Genomic DNA, 20091 nt, shown 5'->3' with positions numbered 1-20091 from the left:
AAGGTTTGGGCTGGGGCTGGACCACAACTGAATCTATCTCACTTTGCTTCTCCCAGGCTCTGTCCTGCTTCCTTCACTTGTCCAAATTGTCCTTGAGATGACTTTTACAAGACCCCCTTCTCAGACATCTCCCTATCCCTTTCCTCAACTCAACATTAAGGGAGATGCACAGCCTAAACATAAAAGAAAGAACATACACCGAGAATAAAAAGTATTTCTGCAGAAGACATATTAGAAATGTATTAATCTGTCAAACTTTGACTTAAAGCCTACCTTATGGGTCATTGTAGTAGGATCCTAAAATGCAGATATAGAGGACATGATTTCCCTTCACTTCATCCTTTTGAGAAACTCATGGCCTGATGAGGAAACTGATAAGTAAGTAGGACAATTACCATGCAGTGTAATACATGATGTTACTGAAGTCAGAATTCATTTATTCATTCAAGAAATATTTCTTGGAGTTCCCATTGTGGCTCAGTTGTAATCAACCCGACTACCGACTAGTATTCATGAAGACGCAGGTTCAATCTGGCCTTGCTGAGTGGGTCAAGGATCCGGTGTTGCTGTGAGCTGTGGTGTAGGTTACAGATGCAGCTCGGATCTGGCATTGCTGTGGCTGTGGCATAGGCCAGTAGATATAGCCTCAATTCGACCCCTAGCCTGGGAATCTCTATATGCCTCAGGTGCGGCTCTAAAAAGATTAAAAAAGAAGAAAGAAATATTTCTCAAGCATTGACTATGTGCTGAACATTTGAAGTCTAAATAGCCCCGAACAAAAGACTGTAGAACCCATGGTCTAGAGACAATATGATAGTAGTTTTTACTTTGGAAATGATACCAGAGCTGGTTCTGGAAGAGTGATCACAGGTTTACCAGGTGAAGGTTAGGGAAGGTGTTCAAATCGAAGGGAAATGACGTGATAGGGTGTGGTGTTTGAGGACACTAGGGAGAAGGTTATTGTGGTAGGAGATGAGGAGAAGGCAAGGGTGGGCATGAAGACTTTTATCTGCCAGGCTAAGACGTGCGGGTTTTATCCTGCAGGTAATGTGAAGCCAGGAGGACTTTATAAGCCTAGGAATGAGGCCAAGAGCATTTCAGGAGGAACACAGCTGTCAACCACTGGGCAGGGAGAGGGGTGGGAGCTCACAGCTTCACAAGCAGATGCCTGTATCAGGCTTTTGCCTTCAGCACCCACGCTGCCAGTAGTACTGACATTCTCAACTATGACATCACAGCTCAGCTGTGGCACATGTGGCCTAACCTAGATCTCCATCTAGAAAATGAAGAATTCCTAAGTTTGCACTCTTGAAAATTTGCTCCATAGGAGTTCTCACTGTCACTCAGTGGTAACAAAGCTAACAGTATCCATGAGGATGTGGATTTGATCCTTGGCCTCAATCAGTAGGTTGAGGATCTGGCATTGCCATGAACTGTGGTGTAGGTCACAGATGTGGCTTGGAATCTGTATTTCTGTAGCTGTAGTGTAGGCTGGCAGTGGTAGCTCCGATTTGACCCACATATGCTGTGGGTGTGGCCCCAAAAAACCAAAAAAGTAGGAAGGAAGGGAAGGAAGGAAGGAAGGAAGGAACTTTGCCTTACATTCGTCTCATGCAATCCTCCCCCAAACCAACGTGATTGGAAAGTATTACCTGCCACATCAGTAAACAGAGGGTGTTGCGGCCATGGAGCCATCACATTACAGCATCCCTGGCTGTGAGCCCTGAGGGAGCTCAGGATGAAAGCAGGAGAATTTACTCCATCTAGCAGTAAATTGCTGCAGCCACCCTGGACGGTGTACCCTGAGGAGACTCAGGATGAGAAAGACCAGGATACTGGCCCCAGAGAGCTGAGGTGCATATCAAAGGAATGATTTCAGTGAGCCCAGACTCTTGCAATTCCCCATACTTAGAAAAGTGCTAAATTCCTTAACTTGAGATATCTGGCTTTCTTTAATTAACAGTAACCTTTTGATGTTCCGACTACCTGGTCTTTGCTGCAAAACCTCCTATATATCCTGGCTCCCCCTTGCCTCTTGAGAGCAGTCTCTCAGGGTTATCTGAGGGGCTGTGTGCTGGGCTTAAGTCTTCAGTTTTGTCTTCCCCATAAAAATATAATTCTTAACATTTTAGGTTGTGTGTTCTTTAAGTTTTTGATGCAGATGCTGTGGGTACTAACTTATAACAGAAGAAGGAAGTAAAATTTAGGGAGCTTATTTGACTTGCTTGGCATTCCACAGTTGGTGAGTGGTACCCAGGATAATCTGCCCCACTTTGAAGTCCACCCTTATACCCTGTGTTACCTGACTTTCCCAGCCACAGCCCTTTGCTCCTTCTTCCACCATTTCTAATGTTTTTTGGTCCTTAAAAGTCCATTCCCAGCTTCTTCCCATCACTTAACTGAGGGTATTGAGCATCTTCCATGTGTATTGCATCCTTGTCCTTCATGGAGCTGTCTCACACTGATTTCTATCTTTTTTTATTTATTAATTTTCAGGGATGCACCTGCAGCATGTGGACCTTCCCAGGCTAGGGGTTGAATCGGAGCTACACCCCAGCCATAGCAACACCAGATCCAAGGTGCATCCAAGACCTACACCACAAGGATCTCTGTCCTACTGAGTGAGGACAGGGATCAAACTTGCATCCTCACAGATACTAGTGGGATTCTTAACCTGCTGAGCTGCAAGGGGAACTCCTCTACCTTCTTTAAATACCTCTAGGTCTCTAAAATAGGGAGTGAATCTTATACGAATAGAATTGTACAGTTCTCTAAATATTGTTGGTGGATTTATTTTGTTTTCTTTCCAAAGATTTTAAACAATGGTCGGGCCAGGATCAGGTCTTCAAGTCTTCCCATTTTCCAATAGCACTCAGGGTTGGGTGGGTATGTCAGGAAGCCCCTCATTCTTAGCCCATCTAGTGGCTGTATTATAAGGAAGAAGAAATGCATGTGTGGCTCTGATAAGATCTGAGTGATATGTGGAGATGATGCCTCCTGAGTGATGATCGGCTGTGTTTACCATTTAAATCCACAGCAGCAAGCCAAGATAACTGCCACAGTCTGTGGACAGAAGTTCATGAAGAACCCTGCTTGACAGGTCAGGGTAAAGGTCTCTTTCTTTCAAAATATGTGAAGGGGCAGGAAACGTGTGCACCAGGTGTTTTGTGTTCATGGCTGCCTGGGAAAGATAATTCTGTCGGTCCGATAAGGACATTGTGCTCTACACATCAGGTTGTTTTTCCAGCAGTTATTTTCTGCCTATAAAAAAGAGCATCGCTGGCTCTCAACTTCTTTCTGCAAATCCCTTGGGTTACAAACAATAACAAAAGGTATCTAATATTTATACAAAACTGTCCTCAGAACAGCTCAAGGACCTGAACAAAGTTTGTTTTCATATATAAGAGTTTTTATATAATTCCCAAGGGGGAATAGAGCAGAGGTGACAATTGAGTTTGGAATGTTGTCATTCCCAACTAAAAAAACGGAAAAGCATGTACCCCCCCTTCCCCCGCCCCTCTCCTCCCCTCCCTGCAGGACACACTGACGGTCATGACCAGGACAGGAAGTCCGTCTTCCCCACTTCCTGTCCAGGGCTCTGCACGCTGAGCCACACCACCTTGTCAGAAATCTGAAAGCCTGGAGGAGAAAACTGGAGGGGAATGCATGGGAGAGAAAGCCCAGCCACACAAGAGAGGGAGGCTGTAGTCTCATTGCCTTTAGGGACTGTTTTTATGGATCAGGATTCTGCAGCTCCTAGAGTGACTGTCCTTCTTGTCCTTGGTAGAACTGGAGAGAATTTTCATCACCTTCATTAGTAGTTGTGGCTACATCAGAGTAGATTTCAGAGGTCTGGGTGGTTTGGGGAAGAGGAGCCTTCTGAGAACAGGGCATCCTGACAATATTTATTGCACACTGGATACAAAGTGAGTAAGGTCACTTTGTATACAAACACTCTGCTCAATAGGTGCATGGTGTAGCAGGGAGGACAAATGTAGAAGAAAGGACCTGTAAATGCTGGATGAGAACAGCAAAGGAAAGGCAGTTTTCTGTGATTTTGTGAATTGGAGTCAGGACTCCATGGAGGCTGGGAAGGGGGCATTTGGGCTGAGGCTTGAAAAATAAAAAAAATCACTCGTGGAATCTTTTCAGCAGTCCCCCATCCCTAAATAATTGGGTTTGTTTTTTCTTTTCAAGGCCGTTCCTGCAGCATAAGGAAGTTCCCAGGTCAGGGGTTGAACTGGAGCTGCAACTGCCAGCCTATACTGTAGCCACAGCAAAGCCAGATCCGAGCCCCATCTCTGACCTATGCTGCAGCTTGTGGCAACACCAGATTCTTAACCCACTGAGTTAAGAATGGAACTTGCATCCTCATGGACACTATGTTGGGTTCTAAACAACTGAGCCACAACAGGAACTCCTAAATAATTGGATTTAATTGATCTGAATGTCACCTGGGCATTAGCTCCCAAGGGATTTTACTGCACAAACAAGATAGGCAACCACAGAAGGAGCACAGGCTTTGGAATTAGACAGCCCCATTCTAATGCCCTATGATCTTGGACTAGGCCATTGTGGGGGCTGTGGGAGTGTCCCACAACCACACTATTTCTTCTCCCTTCTACTGGTGCCTGTGAAGAAACTGCTATGGGACGGCCCCTCCCCTTTGACAAAAAGCCTGGACTAGGAGTCAGGAAATCTGGATTCTATCCCAGCTCTGCCCCTAAGGTACTGCATAAGTGCACTGGGTCACACAGGAGATAAAGCAAACTCTTGCAGTGAATATTTGCAAGACACCATGCTAAGTACTCAATGCATCTCCAGGCTTCAGTGTCCCTATCTGTTGAGGTTTCTAGATAAGTATTGTAGGTCATGACGTCTATTTAATAGGTCATGATGAGAACTGTTTTAAATGATGTAAAAACATCATAGAAGAATGGAGTGGACTGCAGAGAATAGGGCAAGTATTGTGAAGTAAACTTTTGTTTCAATTGTATATATAGACATGTGCTTTCTGGGTCATAACGTAAAATACACATCATGTTTTGGGTTGTAAGTTTAAAATTTTCGGTGAAAGTGCTCACTGGCAGTACATATACTAAAACTGGAAAGAGGGAATTCCTGGGTGGCTCAGTGGGTTAAGGGTCTGGCATTGTCACTGTAGTGACTCCGGTCTGCGGTTTCAAAGCCTGGTTCTGCAACTTCCACAGGACATGGACACAGCCAAAAACTTTTTTAAAAATAAAAAGAAAAACCTACTGGAAAGATATAGAGAAGATTAGTACTGTCCCCATGCAAGAATGACATGTGAACTCATGAAGCATTCTATATATTTTTTAATGTTATATGCTTTTTTAAACCATAATTTAAAAATGAAAAAGAGTTTGAGAAACATGGGATTAGATGCTCTGTATACATCTTCCTTCTGCTCTACAGCCCTCACTACTCTAGCCAATGGGAACTCACCGTTCTGTAACCTCCTCTTAGTACCATGTAATTCTAGTCTATCATTTACTTTCTGTTAAGAAGGAGGCAAGGCAGTGCAGTGGTTAAAAACACCCTATTGAGTTAGATAAATCTATGTTTGAATTTAATTTCTCCACTTCTTAATTGAAGGACCTAGAAAATGTACCCAACCTCTCTCAGCCTGAGTTTCTTATGTGGGTGATCATACCCTAGATGCACCATGGTTAGAAGATTAAATATGATGCTGTAAGTAAGACTCTTAGCACAAATCACCTTGTTCACAGAAAGTGCTTGTTGTAGGATAGCTATTATCATCTGACTTCCTATGCCACCCAGATTGTACATAGACTGCAATTTAGCACTTGGCATATACAAGATCATAAATACCATATACATAGAAAAACAAGGATTCCAGCCTCAAACAGCCCATAAAGCTGGAGAGCAGCTGTGCTGTGGACATACCCCATTACCACCCGGATCACAGAGGCAGGGCACTCTGTCCTTGACCCACACGTCCCCTTGTCCCCTTCGCCCTTCTCCTCTGACATGATCAGCAGAATCTGGGAAGGCAAGACAGAAGGAGGCAGATCCTGGCTATAGTTTGCCTCAAGGAACAAAACAATCATGACGTTTCAGTGCCATACAAGCCAAGACAGATGGAAACTCAAGATCAGCTGTTTCACAAGCATCTACCTGAGAAAGTTTCTGATAGAAGCACCCAACAAAGCAAGGAGAAAGAGCTGGTGGCCAGAAGGCTGAGAAAATGATGGCAAGAGTCAGACATTACACCCGGAAAGAATGACCATCATCCAAAAGTCAACAAATAAGCAATTCCCTAGGTCTTAATTGCCTCAGAAATCATCTGGGAACCAAAGCATTGTCTGGTAAATGACTCATTTCAGGAAATACCTACTAATCAATTACTGGAGCTTCTGTGTAATAGTTTCCCCAGATTTATAGGTGGTGATGGTGTGAATTGGGTCGTTGATTTTAGAATGAGATAAGCAGCCATAGTGGTAACCTAATCTACTTACTCCAACTAGCTACAAAGAAACAAGCTCCCCTTGGTGGAAGCCAGTCCATTATGCAGAGTGAAAAGAAACCCATTCATCATGAGCAAGCTTCACACCAAGCGAGTCTCCCTGGAGCATTCAGCTAAGCTGAGAAGATGTTGATGGAGAAGGGGATAATGACCCATAAATAGATGTATGGTGGGGTGGGGTGAGGGAGCCTGGTGAGATTGCACAGGGGAAATAATGGGCCTTAAAATGATAAAAATGATAGAAGTACAGTGTGACAAGGACTACACAAATACTATTACAAAGTAGACTACTTTGAAAGTAGCACTCGATGCTAACATGGTTTTACTCTTGGTTTGGAAGTGCCTGGTGAAAAAGAAAAGAAAACGTATGTGAATAACGTAGCCCCACCTAAAAATATGTTGCTAACACAATGGTTTTTCAGGAAAGAAAAGGCAAGGATGCCTGGAAATAGCTGCATCTAATCAACCCCCATCCCAAGCGATCAACTGAAGTCCAGGAAATTCCATATGTAGCCAGAAGAATAGACATCCTGGAGCATTTTGCCACAGTTAAGATTAGCGGAAACAGACCCCCATCAGCACTAGTAACAAAGAAGAATTAAAGGTGAAGAAAGTGCCTTGGGTCCCTTCTGGGAAGGTGGTGGCCGTGGGGGCGAGAAGGATGGGAATTAGGACAGAGGCACTAGCCCTGGCTGTGCTGACAGCCTATTGTTCTTAAACCACCCCTTCAGCAGCAGCTCAGAGCAGTGTGTTTCTCCAGGGAAAATAATGAAGACAACAGTGGTGAGAGCTCAACACAGTCTTCTGACTTATCCTAGCAATCATTACGAATGTCTGTTAACATAGCAATGGGTTATGATTAGAACTCTGGGGGTCATGTTTAAGTACTCCTTCTCTATATTCCTTTGTATTTTCTTCTGAAAGATTTGAAGTTGAGCCTTTCACAATGAATTCCTCCTTCTCTCTGGAATTGAAAGACACAAAAAGTATAAACCAAAAAGGAAAAGATGAATACATTTCAGTTCATTAAAATTAATAACTTCCACTTGCCAAAAATATCATAAAGAGAGTAAAAAGATCAGCTACAAACTTGGAGAAAATCTTGATACCACATCTGACAAAGGATTAGGCTGAAGAATATATAAAGAATGGCTGCAACCCACTGAAAAATATCTGGAAAACATGATAAGGTAATGCACAAAAAGAAATAGAAGACTATTCAAGATATTCAAAGAGGCTTAACATCCTTAGTAATCAGGGAAATGCACATTAAAATCATAATGAGCTATCATTTTACATTCACTAGATGAACAAGAAAATTATGAAGTCTGATAATAAATACTAAGAGTTGGTGAAGATGTAGAAAAGCTGAATCTTATGTACTACCGTTGGGCTGTAAAATAGTACAATTTCTTTGGAAAACAACTTGGCACTATCTAAAATAAGTAAAGATTACATTTCTATGGCCCAGCAGTTCCGCTCCTAGGTATGTATCCTAGAGAAACTTTTGCACCTGTGCATGATGAGATGGGTATAAGACTGTTAACTGAAAGAAGCTCAATCCATATTGGCAAAAACACAACCAAAGCTCAGCAGCATTGTTTGGGGATAGCTACATTGTTGTCTACTATTTTTATTTTATTTTATTTTTTATATAATGATTTTTATTTATTTTTTCTATCATAGCTGGTTTACAGTGTTCTGTCAATTTTCTACTATACAGCATGGTGACCCACGCACACATATATGTATACATTCTTTTTTATCACATTATCATGCTCCATCATAAGTGACCAGACATAGTTCCCAGTGCTACACAGCAGGATTTCATTGCTAATCTATTCCAAAGACAATAGTCTATTAACCCCAAGCACCCCATCCATCCCACTCCCTCCCCATCCCCCTCTCTCTTGGCAACCACAAGTCTGTTCTCCATGTCCATGATTTTCTTTTCTGTGGAAAGGTTCATTTGTACCATATATCAGATTCATATCATATGGTATTTGTGATATCATATGGTATTTGTCTTTCTCTTTCTGACTTACTTCGCTCAGTATGAGAGTCTCTAGTTCCATCCAGGTTGCTGCAAATGGCTTATTTTGTTATTTTTTATGGCTGAGAAGTATTCCATTGTGTATATATACCACATCTTCCAAATCCAGTCATCTGTTGATGGACCTTTGGGTTGTTTCCATGTCTTGGCTATTGTGAATAGTGCTATAATGAACATGTGGGTGCATGTGTTTTTTTTAAGGAAATTTTTGTCTGGATATATGCCCAAGAGTGGGATTGCTGGGTAATATAGTAGTTCTATGTATAGTTTCCTAAGGTACCTCCATACTGTTTTCTCCATAGTGATTGTACAAGCTTACATTCCCACCAACAGTCCAGGAGGGTTCCCTTTTCTCCACACCCCCTCCAGTACTTGTTATTTGTGGGCTTACTAATGATGGCCATTCTGACTGGTGTGAGTTGGTATCTCATGGTAGTTTTGACTTGCGTTGCTCTAATGATCAGCGATGTTGAGCATTTTTTCATGTGCTTGTTGGCCATCTGTATATCTTCCTTGGAGAACAGTCTATTCAGGTATTTTGCCCATTTTTCCATTGGGTTGTTGGCTTTTTTGCTGTTGAGTTGTGTAAGTTGTTTGTATATTTTAGAGATGAAGCCCATGTCAGTTGCATCATTTGAAACTAGTTTCTCCCATTCTATAAGTTGTCTTTTTGTTTTCTTTTTGGTTTCCTTTGCTGTGCAAAAGCTTGTCAGTTTGATTAGGTCCCATTGGTTTATTTTTGCTTTTATTTCTTGTCTACTATTTTTAAAAAGCAAGAGATGATAGTGGTTATGTTGGAGGAGAAGACAGGAGTGTAGGAAATGGGGAGGAGGACACAGCTAGTTTCAGTTATATTGTTAGTGTTGAGAATCTTCTGTTGTCCAGTGGTGTCATATGGAGTATACATATTCCATTGTAGGCAAAGAATATTACATAATAAGTTGCTTTTAATTTGGAATGAAAGGAGTGAACAAAGAACAAAAGTCTCTAATGGTTCAGTGCCAAGAAACACATGGGATCTTGGTAACATCCATCTCACTAAAATAAGAGGAAAGGGTCACTTGAGAAGTGATGGATTGCTCTCTCTTGGGGAAGGACTGCATAATTTGTGTGGTCCTGGAGGTCCTTGCAGAACATGGGGAGCTGACCTAGTGACCAGGACCTGTGCCCAGGGTTATACCCTATTACTTAGGTTAGCAAGTGGCCTGGGTGGGCAAGTGGTGATCAGTTATGGAAAAGGCATGCCACTTAGCACATGAATGTTGTATGTGGCCAGATTTATTTTAGATGATTTTCCATGCAGAAAATGAGAGCTTTTTCTGGGGAAAGAACTTTTGGTCTAATTTTAGGGATACTTTACTTTCCACCTTGACTTCATGAATTTGACATTGAACCAAGGCTCTTTTTTCAACAGTTGGCAGTTTAAATTGTTATTTGGAAGACTCAGCATTCAGGTCTCAGCACTGTTGGGCTTTGTAACCCTAGCACTACTCATATAGCCACAACACTTTTTAATTGTTATTTCTATCTTTAATGCATTTGGGTCTTACCTATTCTCCCCAAAGAAGTATAAAATTAACCAGGTCACGGGATTTTCTAAAGCCCTGTTTTATTCAACCTTGCTGCCCCAAACTTGGCACTATATAGGCTTAATAGATTTTTGTTTGAAAACACTATAAAGCCATAGAAGTTGCAAAAATAGTAGAGAGGTCCCATGCACCCTTCACTCAGCTTCCCCCCAATGCTTACATCTTATATAATTATGGAACAACATCGAAACTAGGGAACTGACAATGGTGCAATATGTGCCTTTCAAGTCCATCCATGTTGCTGCAAATGGCAAAATTCTTTTTCATAGCTGAGGAATAGTCCATTGTATGCGTGTATATATACATATACCACATCTTCTTTATCTATTCATCCATTGATGGACATTTAAGTTGCTTCCATGTCTGGGCAATTGTAAATAATGTTGCTATAAATATTAGAGTGCCTGTATCATTTTGAGTTAGTGATTTTGATGTCTTATATATATATATATATACACATATATATATATGTATGTATATTTTATATTTGTGTATACATTACATTTTTTATATATGTATTTACATATACACACACACACATTCCCAGGAGTGGAATTGCTGGGTCATATGGTAATATCACTCTAGGTTGATGACTATTTACTCTCTGCTTTAAAGAAAATTCCATTATATTCTTATTTTCTTAGTGCATATTGGGAAATCAGACGTTAACCTAATTTGTTTCTTTGTTAGTAATCTGCCTTATGCTTTGGTTGCCTTTAAGATTTTCTTCCATTTTCATTTTCTTTTATTTTCTTTCCTTCCTTTTCTCCTTTCCTTCTCTGCCCTTCTTTCTTTCTTTCCTTCTTTTGTTATCCTGCCATATCATTACAATATATCTATCTTGCCTTGTGTTTTTATTTATTCTGCAAAGGATTCATTGGGTTTCCTAAATATGAAGATTTCTGTCTTTGTAAATTCATGAAAATTCTTAATCAACCTCTCTTTGAATATTGATTTATTCTAGTTTTTCTACTGTATCTCTCTTGTACTCCGATTAGATGTGTGCTAGGTATCTTACTATAGCTGCCATATCTTCTTTTCCAAATACGTTTCATTCCAAATATTGGTTCATTTTTTAAAAAGTATTTATAGCTTAAAACTCACAGATATCTATTAATTTTATGAGTTAATTTATTGATATTAGTTTATTAATTATGTGTTCAAAATATTTTGACTGAGAGCGTTTTAATCACAAAACCAGTTTATGTTATGGTAAATCCAGTTAAAATCTTGCTCAATGCAACCAACAACAGCAATAGCTGGAACCTAATCATGAATATATTTGGAACACATTTTTTTGAACTGTCTCATCATCTCCAGCATCAATTCCTGCTTCTAAGCTCAGGGATGGGAAATTTTCTGTTAGAGCATAAAGTTTGCCTACCAATATCTTCACCATAGTGTTGAACCATAGAGTTGTGAAATATGTTTGTTTTTAGAATCTTTGTGTGAATTTACTTTCAGCAACACTTATACAGAGTCACATTTATTCTTTTTGAACAACATGCGGCATGTCTGCAATGATGTCTGACTCACACTTATATAGAATCCCCACAATCCTGTATCTGTGTAGGAAGTGTTGAAAGACTGGAAGCTATAGCAGAGGTTGCCATGACAGATGAGATGGGCTGGCTTACTAGATAAATTTATTCCTCCTCTGATGTGGCAATTCTAGCTGCCAATCAATGTGTTTTCAATTATGAGAGTGATTTTATTCGAATGTTCCCAACCAAGAGCTTCAGCAGCTCTTACAAAGTGTGTCAAAGCATATTGTTATCCCTCAAAAAAATCTGATTTACTTTGAACTTGAAGGGAGTCAGAGTTTTTCTTTTTCTTCTGTGTGTGGACAAAATGTCACCAAACTGAAACTTTGCTAACTTAAGCTGTTCATGATAGGAGACTCCTCCAGTCAGAGCAAGGACTATCCTTGGCCCCTTTTAATGTGCGGTTGTATAATACAGTATGTCTTCATGATTTACACATTTGATATTTTCAGTTGGTCCCCAAATTGTCCATCCAAGTGCAGTATTTTGATAAGCTGTGGCATGAAGATAATAAAAAACAACTTTGTGTAAATTGGCTTTGACTTTGTGCATCTCTCTAAGGATTACTCATGTTCAGTCTCTGCTTATTCCAATGTGCTATTTTGTGTTATATAAGCACAAATTTCTATGGCTTTTGGAAAATATTTAGATAATTCTTTGGCATAATATATGAACCACTTTCTGGAGGTATAGTCATTGAAATGAGCACTCACATTTTTGTTTTCAAATTCCAGATCTAATTTGAATCTCTTTTTGGTGCCCTTGAAGTTCATGTCTTCCAGAGACTTAGCTGTTCTATTTTTCTTCTTATTTTCATATCAAATTCTAGCATCAATCCAGAGACTGTGCATATTGACAATCCAGAGTTTTCAGAGGGCACTCTGAGTTCATTTTCCAAACATGTTACCCATGTTTCAGGAACATTCAGAGCAATTTGTATAGCGGCCTGTGCATTTCTCACTCTGTTGTCTCCAAATTATAGTGACAATCCATTGACTCCTCTCATCAAGAGCCTCTTGGTGAAACCCCAGAGCCACTCCCATTCCATGGGCCAAACCATATCATGCTTTGGATCTCCACTGCTACTATCTCTTTTCTTCTAACTTCTGTTTATTTTTTCAATCTCTTTCCTCCTCTTCTATACATCAAGTAACTTTCCAGTTCTTTCTTTCCTCCAATTCATTAGGACTCTCTTCTATTACATCCAATGCTGTACCTATCCACAGAGTTTCTAGTTTCACTTGTTGTGTGTGGGTTTTTTTTTTTTTTTTTGCCCCAAAATTATTTTGGATCTTTTTTTTTCTTTCCTTTTTTTTAGGGCTGCACCCACAGCATATGCAGTTTCCCAGGCTAGGGGTCAATTCAGAGCTGTAGCTGCTGCTGGCCTATGCTACAGCCACAGCAATGACAGATCTGAGCTGTGTCTTCCACCTACACCACAGCTCAGGGCAATGCCAGATCCTTAATCCACTGAGTGAGGCCAGGGAATGAAACTGCATCCGCATGGATCCTACTTAGATTCATTTCTACTGTGCCACAACAGGAACTCCTCTTTTGGATCTTTTAAAAAAAAAATCCACCTGATCATATTTCATAGTTTCTGGAACATTGTTACACTTCAAATATTCTCTATTTTATTGAGTATCAAATCTATTTATTTTTTAACTGATAATTCCAATATCATCCTTGTGGTAGCTTTAATCTTGTTATTTGTAATTTCTACTTATTCTCACTCAAGTGACTTTTTTCTTCTTGTGTTTTATAATTTTTGTATTTCAGTGAGTTTATAATTACCTGAGGGAACTCTTTGAAGCCTTTATTTAGGAACATTTATCCAGGAAGTCATTATGAATCTTGAGTTATATTATATTAAATTCCAAAATTGGGTATTTTGGGACCATATAGGAAGTGTGTATCCTAGATTTTGTCTCTAAACTCTCATGAGGACAACCTGTGAATAGCAATTTTCAAGATAGACTCTACCAGTGCCAAGGTTGAGATAAGAAATTTTCTTTACTATTTTCCTTTATGGAATAGATTTTGTTCTGTTTTGTTTATCCTTGCATTAAAAGCATCAATTTCTGGGTCCTGAACTATTTAGGAACCTTTTTTCTCGTCACCTGGTTGAAGTCCCAGGCATTTATATTCCGAACCCTGCTTGATGCCCATTAAAATAAAGACATGGAAGGCAAACTTATGTTTGCCATGGGGGAGTCTGGGGTTGGTAGATGCAGACTGTTACATTTAGCACAGATGGGTGATGAGGTCCTACTGTACAGCACAGGGAACTATGTCCAGCCTCTTGGGTTAGAACATTATGGAAAATAGTATGAAAAAAAAAGAATGTATATATCCATGTGGCTGGGTCACTTTGCTGTACATCAGAAATTGAAGGAACATTGTAATTCAACTATACTTTAATAAAAACTGCAAAAAAGGGGAAAAAAAAGAAACCCTTCTCGGGAACTTGCCATGAATAAAACAAAGAGCATACATTTACATATGTGAAGACACATGAACAATTATATTATAGTGCAGTAAGTTAAATGATAGGAGTTATGAGAACATTGGGAAGGGCATCACCACTGAGACTAGCCCATGCATAGTTTTGGGATGGAAAAAGGGGAAATGGTTGCTGACCAAAATGAGTAGCAAAATAGAGGAATGAACATCAAGAACAAATGAAGATGGGACAGTCTTCTTGAGATTTACTTCAGGAGCTGACTGTTCTTTCTTACTATAAGGAGGGAAATAAGAGCTCAAAATGATTGTCTTTAAGAAGGATATATTCCCTTCAGTTACCAGGATCAAAAGCTGTTGCAGTCCAGGATCAGCTCACTTTCTGGATAGGACAAATCAGTGATGGTTTGGTTATCTGGCTTGTGGTCTTTTCTAAATTGAAACATCACACAGGGAAAGACTTGTCTGGTATAATCATTTATAATTGTACTTTCCTCTCCATTGCATAAGTCCTTATATCAGGAGCTCTAATCCAATTTTATCAGATCTCTTCTCCCTACTGGCCAACAAAGATTCCATGCTGGGTGTTGCAAAATTAAGCTATAAACTTTTCTTCAACCAAAGGTTCAAATCTAAGCACAGATGTCAGAGTTAATCCCATTGCCCCCAGGCACTCTTAAACCCCCTTGCAAAGTAGATTTGTCTTGCTGTCTTTTTTTTTTTTTTTCCAGTGGTGAGGGATTTTCCTCTACTCAGCAACTTTCTTCACTTTGTTGGTTCCACCTAATTGGGTTTATCTTTGTCTGAACCAACATGATAGACAGACCTTTTGACAAGTGTTCTGTGTTTATTTCTAGAGCTTAAAATGTGGGTTATAGACACCATTAGAGACTAAATATCCACTGGGAATCTTTATCTCACTCTACCTGTTTGTTCTGAAAACAAAACTGTCATCAATGACCCTGGAAAACAGAGCCTGGAGCTTTAAGGATGTTGTAGCAGTTACATGATATTACTACTAAACTGAGTATGCCCGGTGGTGTTAATTGGGGTCATCTTCCAACATGCTTTTGAGGTCTGTGATTACCACTCCTACAACTGAAGTTTCTCTCTCTCTCTCTCTCTTTTTTTTTTTTTTTTTTTTTTTTTGCTTTTTAGGGCTGCACCCATGGCATATGGAGGTTTCCAGCTATGGGTTGAATCAGAACTGCAGCTGTTGGCTAACACCACAGCCACAGCAACTTGGGATCCGAGCCACATCTGTGACCCACACCACAGTTCACAGCAATGCCGGATCCTTAACCCACTGAGTGAGACCAGGGATCAAACCTGTGGCCTCATGGATGCTAGTTGGATTCGTTAAGAGCTGAGCCACAGTGGGAACTCCCCTAAGTCTCTTAAATGCTGCATACTTATTGATAGTCCAAACCGACCCCTGGTCTTTTAGATGAGTCACTTACCATCACAGTTGGACATTTAATTTGAGATTGAGGTCTCTCCTAACTCTTGTTGAGTGATCACTAGTGAGTCCCTTATATCCATAATTCTTGGCAGTATACTTTGGACAAGACAAAAAGACCTGTTTCAAATCCTGACTATAACCCTTTTTAAATGTGTGACCTTGGGCAATTCACTCAAACTCCATTAGTTTCTTCATCTGCAAAACTGGGACAATAATGTTCACTTCAAAAATTTGTTGTAAGGACTAAGTGAAAGAACGTATGCAAAATATTTATCATAGGACACGACAGGGTATGCACTTGATAAATAGTGGTTGTCATTCTGATTTCCTTACAGACAAGGGCATCATGTCCAGAGTTCTACTGGGAATGTGTTGCTGACTTATTGCCAAGAAGAGAGAGACTGTAGATTTATATTCAAGGTTGTATGAAGAGCAAGAACAACTAGTTAAATTGGACATTGGTAGACAGATTTTGTACACTTACCTCTGCCCAGGCTTTGGCAAATATTTTACAATACTGCAAGAAATGTGAAACCAAGGGGAGGACTGGCAGGAGGTGGGGTAGTTTGAAATGATGCAGTTGTTTTGTAGCCCTGGTCTTCCTCTTGCCACAGCCCAGGTCCATCATTCCTCACTGTGTACAGGTCTCTGCTGCCTGCAGCTCCTCCTTGCTTCTCACTCTATGATTCACAAGAGTGCTTTGTCCTGTGTGCCAGGAGTTGGGTTTTAAAGTACCAAAGGGATCTGTGTTGGGTGGGGTGATGAGGAGACAGGCTCAAGTGACTTGTAAGAAGAGCCCAGCTATGTTAGTGTGCCAGATGCTGTGCTGGGAGCTTAGGAAACCATGCCCATGACCATCCCTGTCCTCAATTTGTCTACCACAATCTAGTGCATGAGACAGGCAAGCCTACAGGCAATGCCACTGTAGAACAAGGACTGCCCCCCAGGTTTCTGCTTAGGGTTCGAGAAGCCACCGTGAACCCTCCTGGAGCTCAGAGCTAGGGATGCCAACGCTGAGAAATAAAGGTATAAATAAGGAGTCAGCCAAAAAGCAGACATGTATGCACATGCATGGATGTGCCCCTGCGTGTTTAGTGGGATGTTGGGCGGGGCCAAGACTGTTAGGAAGAGACAGGAGAAGGAGCATTGGGAAAGAACTCCTGGTGTGGAGATGAGAAGAGCAAGGCGTATTTGAGCAACTGTTTGCCCAACTGCTGTTGGCATGCTTCTGATGTCTGGTCAGCTGAAGAAGATTCTCTGGTGACCTGAATAGCCATGTGGGGGGTTCCTCTGCTCCAAGGACCCCGCTGTAAGAGACAATCCCTCTCTCGACTGCTGCTCTTTGGTATTCCCTGTTTCTTGTCTCCTGATCTTCATCACCTCCCTAAGGGTTTCTCCTGCAACGCTGGGCTTTGTCCAGGAGTTCTACTGCTGGGGGGACTTTCGGGGAACAAAACTTTGGGAGGTAGGATCCAAAATGCAGCCACCACCTTCCTCGCAAGGTGCACCTGTCCACTGGGCAGGGACACATGCTGTCTCACTCTCTTGTCATGTTGAACCCCCCTTTGGTCCTGACCCCTAATCCCCAGGGCCTCTTTGCTGGCTTCCCTCTAAGAGAAGTTTGTTCTTTCAACTCCTGTGCTCAGAAGGGAAAGTGTAGGGCCTTCTTCCTGCATCCCAGTTCTGCCTCTCAGCTCCTGACTGAAACTGTTTTATGGTCCCCTGAATCCTGAAAGCATCCATCAACCACTCTGCACAGAAATCTCTCTGAAACAATAGTCAACCTTCCTCCTCTTTTCTCTCCCTTTTTCTCTCACTGTCTCTGGCTCCTCTCTCTCTCTCTTTCTCTCTCTCTACCTGTCTCTCTCTGGCTATCTTCTCCTCTCTCTCTCTTTCTCTTCCCCACTCCATTCTCCCTTCTATCTGGCTCTTTCTCTCTCACTCTCCATCTCTCTCTTTCCCCGCCTCTTATACTCACATCACCAAAACCAAAACCTCTCTTGGTCATCTCACACTTCAGCTTTCAAAACTCCTAAAATGATCACTTCCCAGCGTCCCCCATGAAAAAGTTCTCTCAGCCGTTTCTGTGAAATCTCAAATTTGTATCTTTCTGGAAGTGTAACTAATATTTACCGAGAACCTAGTATATACTAGATGGTTTCTACATTTATGGACTCATTTAATCCTTGAAGAAATCATGGGAAGTAAACGTGATTCAATTCATTTTTTTTTAAAATGAGAAAATTGGCAGTCAAAGATATAAAGTAATTTGCCTGATATCACCAGCTAGTGTGTAACAGAAATTTCAAATTGGGTCTGAATTAAAGGCCCTTGAGTTTCCTTTTGTATGTTATAATTTTTTTTCTGATTATGACATGTTTATGCAGAAACATTCAATAATACAGAAAAACAAAGATGTACCTTCCTATCTTCTTACATCTTAGCTCGCTATTAGCATTTTACGGTTTATGTCCTGACTTTATCTTATGCAGTTTAAATACATATTCATAGAACTGGCAGATATACATGCATGTGTATATTTTTCCAGCTTAACGATATGTAATTGACGTAAAACACTGTGTAATTTTAAGGTGCAGATGTTATGATTTGATACAAGTATTTATTGTGAAATGATTACCACAATAAGGTTAGTTAACACATCTATCATCTCACATAATTACCTTTGTTTGTGATGAAATTATTTAATCTCTACCTTTTTTTTGCAATTTTCAAGGATATAATATAATGTTGTTAACTATAATCATGCTGTACATCAGATTCCCAGAAACTACTCATCCTGTAAGTGAAAACTCGAACTCTTTGACCAGTATCTCCCCAACTACCCCAACTCCCAGCCCCTAGTAACCACCATTCTAGTCTCCGTTTCTGTGAGTTTGACTTTTTAAAATTCCACATACAAGTGATATCATAAAAAACTTGCCTTTCACTGTCTGACTTATTTCACTTTATATAATACGCACATATATATTTTACATATTTATACATAATTTTCTAAAGAAATTTATTTCAAGCTACAGTATACATATGAACACTTCTATCAGAAGTATATAAAACCATCCCACTGAACTGCTTCTAACAATAACTTTGTCACTTTTTTGTTGATAAACAATTTCCTCACTATTTAGATTTGTAACTTTTGGATTCCTACTAAATTAAATATTTTTCAAATGTTAACTGATCATTTATATTTCTTTTTTTTTCTTTTTTCTTTTTTAGGGCTGCAGGTGCGGCATATGGAGTTTCCCAGGCTCAGGGTGGAATCGGAGCTATAGCTGCCGCCTACACTGCAATCACAGCAACGCCAGATCTGAGCCATGTCTGAGACCTACACCAAAGCTCATGGGAAGGCGGGATCCTTAAGCCACTGACTGAGGCCAGGGATTGAACCCACATTGTCATGGATACTAGTCATGTTTGTTAAAGCGGAGCCACAACAGGAATTCCGTCAAATCAAACTTTGCATGAGCAAGAAATAAACTTGTTAACAATGAAGATTTTGGAGTTATTTACTGATTTCATTTTCACCACATCATAGCTTATGCTACTCTAATACACAGTTGTTCAAAACACTAACATATAAAGAGCACTTGGATTAATGGCTAGAATATTAAGTGCTATAAAAGTATTTTCCTTGTTTCCTCTTCTTCTTCTTAAAAGAACCATAATTCGGAGTCCCCTTCATGACATAGCGGAAAAGAATCTGACTAGGAACCATGAGGTTTTGGGTTGGATCCCTGACCTCACTCAGTGGGTTAAGGATCTGGCATTGCCATGAATTGTGGTTTATGTCACAGACATTGCTTGGATCCCATGTTGCTGTGGCTGTGGTATAGGCTGGCGGCTACAGCTCCCATTCAACCCCTAGCCTGGGAAACTCCATATGCCACGGGTGCGACCCTAAAAAGACAAAAAAGGAAAGAAAGAAAGAAAGAAAGAAAGAAAGAAAGAAAGAAAGAAAGAAAGAAAGAAAGAAAGAAAGAAAGAAAGAAAGAAAGAAAGAAAGAAAGAAAAAGAACCATAATTTTTAGCTTGGACAACTTCATTTTCCACTTACATCTTTATCACTCTACTTATTACTCTAATTATGATGAACCCGCCCCATGGGTGCATTTCTTGCACACACACACACACACACACACACACACATACACATCATGCTGCCTTAAGGGAGTGAATAGTCTACAAGTAGGGCTAGAAAGTGTGGAGTGAGGTGAGAAAGAGTTCTTTTCCATCTCAAAATACAGCCACTCAGGTGTGAAGTTCTGCTTAGAAAGAATCTCTGTCTTTGAGAAGGAGAAAGGAATCCGTGCGTCAGGCTCCCATCCCTCAGGTGGCTGGGGCTGATCTCTTCCATGAGGGGAAGCATGGAAATGCTGCCATTTGGTTTTCTCAACACAGTTCCATTCAGCTAACAAGTAGTAGAAATTTCTCCTTGATTCTGCGGTAGGCTATTT

At 40.5% G+C, this 20091-nt stretch overlaps 1 non-coding gene and 1 pseudogene across 1 annotated transcript; one reads left to right on the top strand and one right to left on the bottom strand.

Annotated features, from left to right (window-relative positions):
- The first annotated feature begins 5231 nt into the window (after positions 1–5231).
- LOC125110407 (U6 spliceosomal RNA) lies at positions 5232–5335 on the top strand. The gene has a single exon (XR_007130597.1). It is a non-coding gene; the product is annotated as a U6 spliceosomal RNA (small nuclear RNA).
- Positions 5336–11335: 6000 nt separating this feature from the next.
- Positions 11336–12482, bottom strand: LOC125137388 (mitochondrial-processing peptidase subunit beta-like; annotated as a pseudogene).
- Between the last annotated feature and the right edge of the window lie 7609 nt (positions 12483–20091).

This window comes from Phacochoerus africanus, chromosome 10 (assembly GCF_016906955.1).
Source record: "Phacochoerus africanus isolate WHEZ1 chromosome 10, ROS_Pafr_v1, whole genome shotgun sequence".
In the NCBI taxonomy this organism is placed as follows: Eukaryota; Metazoa; Chordata; class Mammalia; order Artiodactyla; family Suidae; genus Phacochoerus; species Phacochoerus africanus.
The sequence above is the reverse complement of the archived record's forward strand: the minus strand, read 5'-3'. Positions and strand labels throughout refer to the sequence as shown.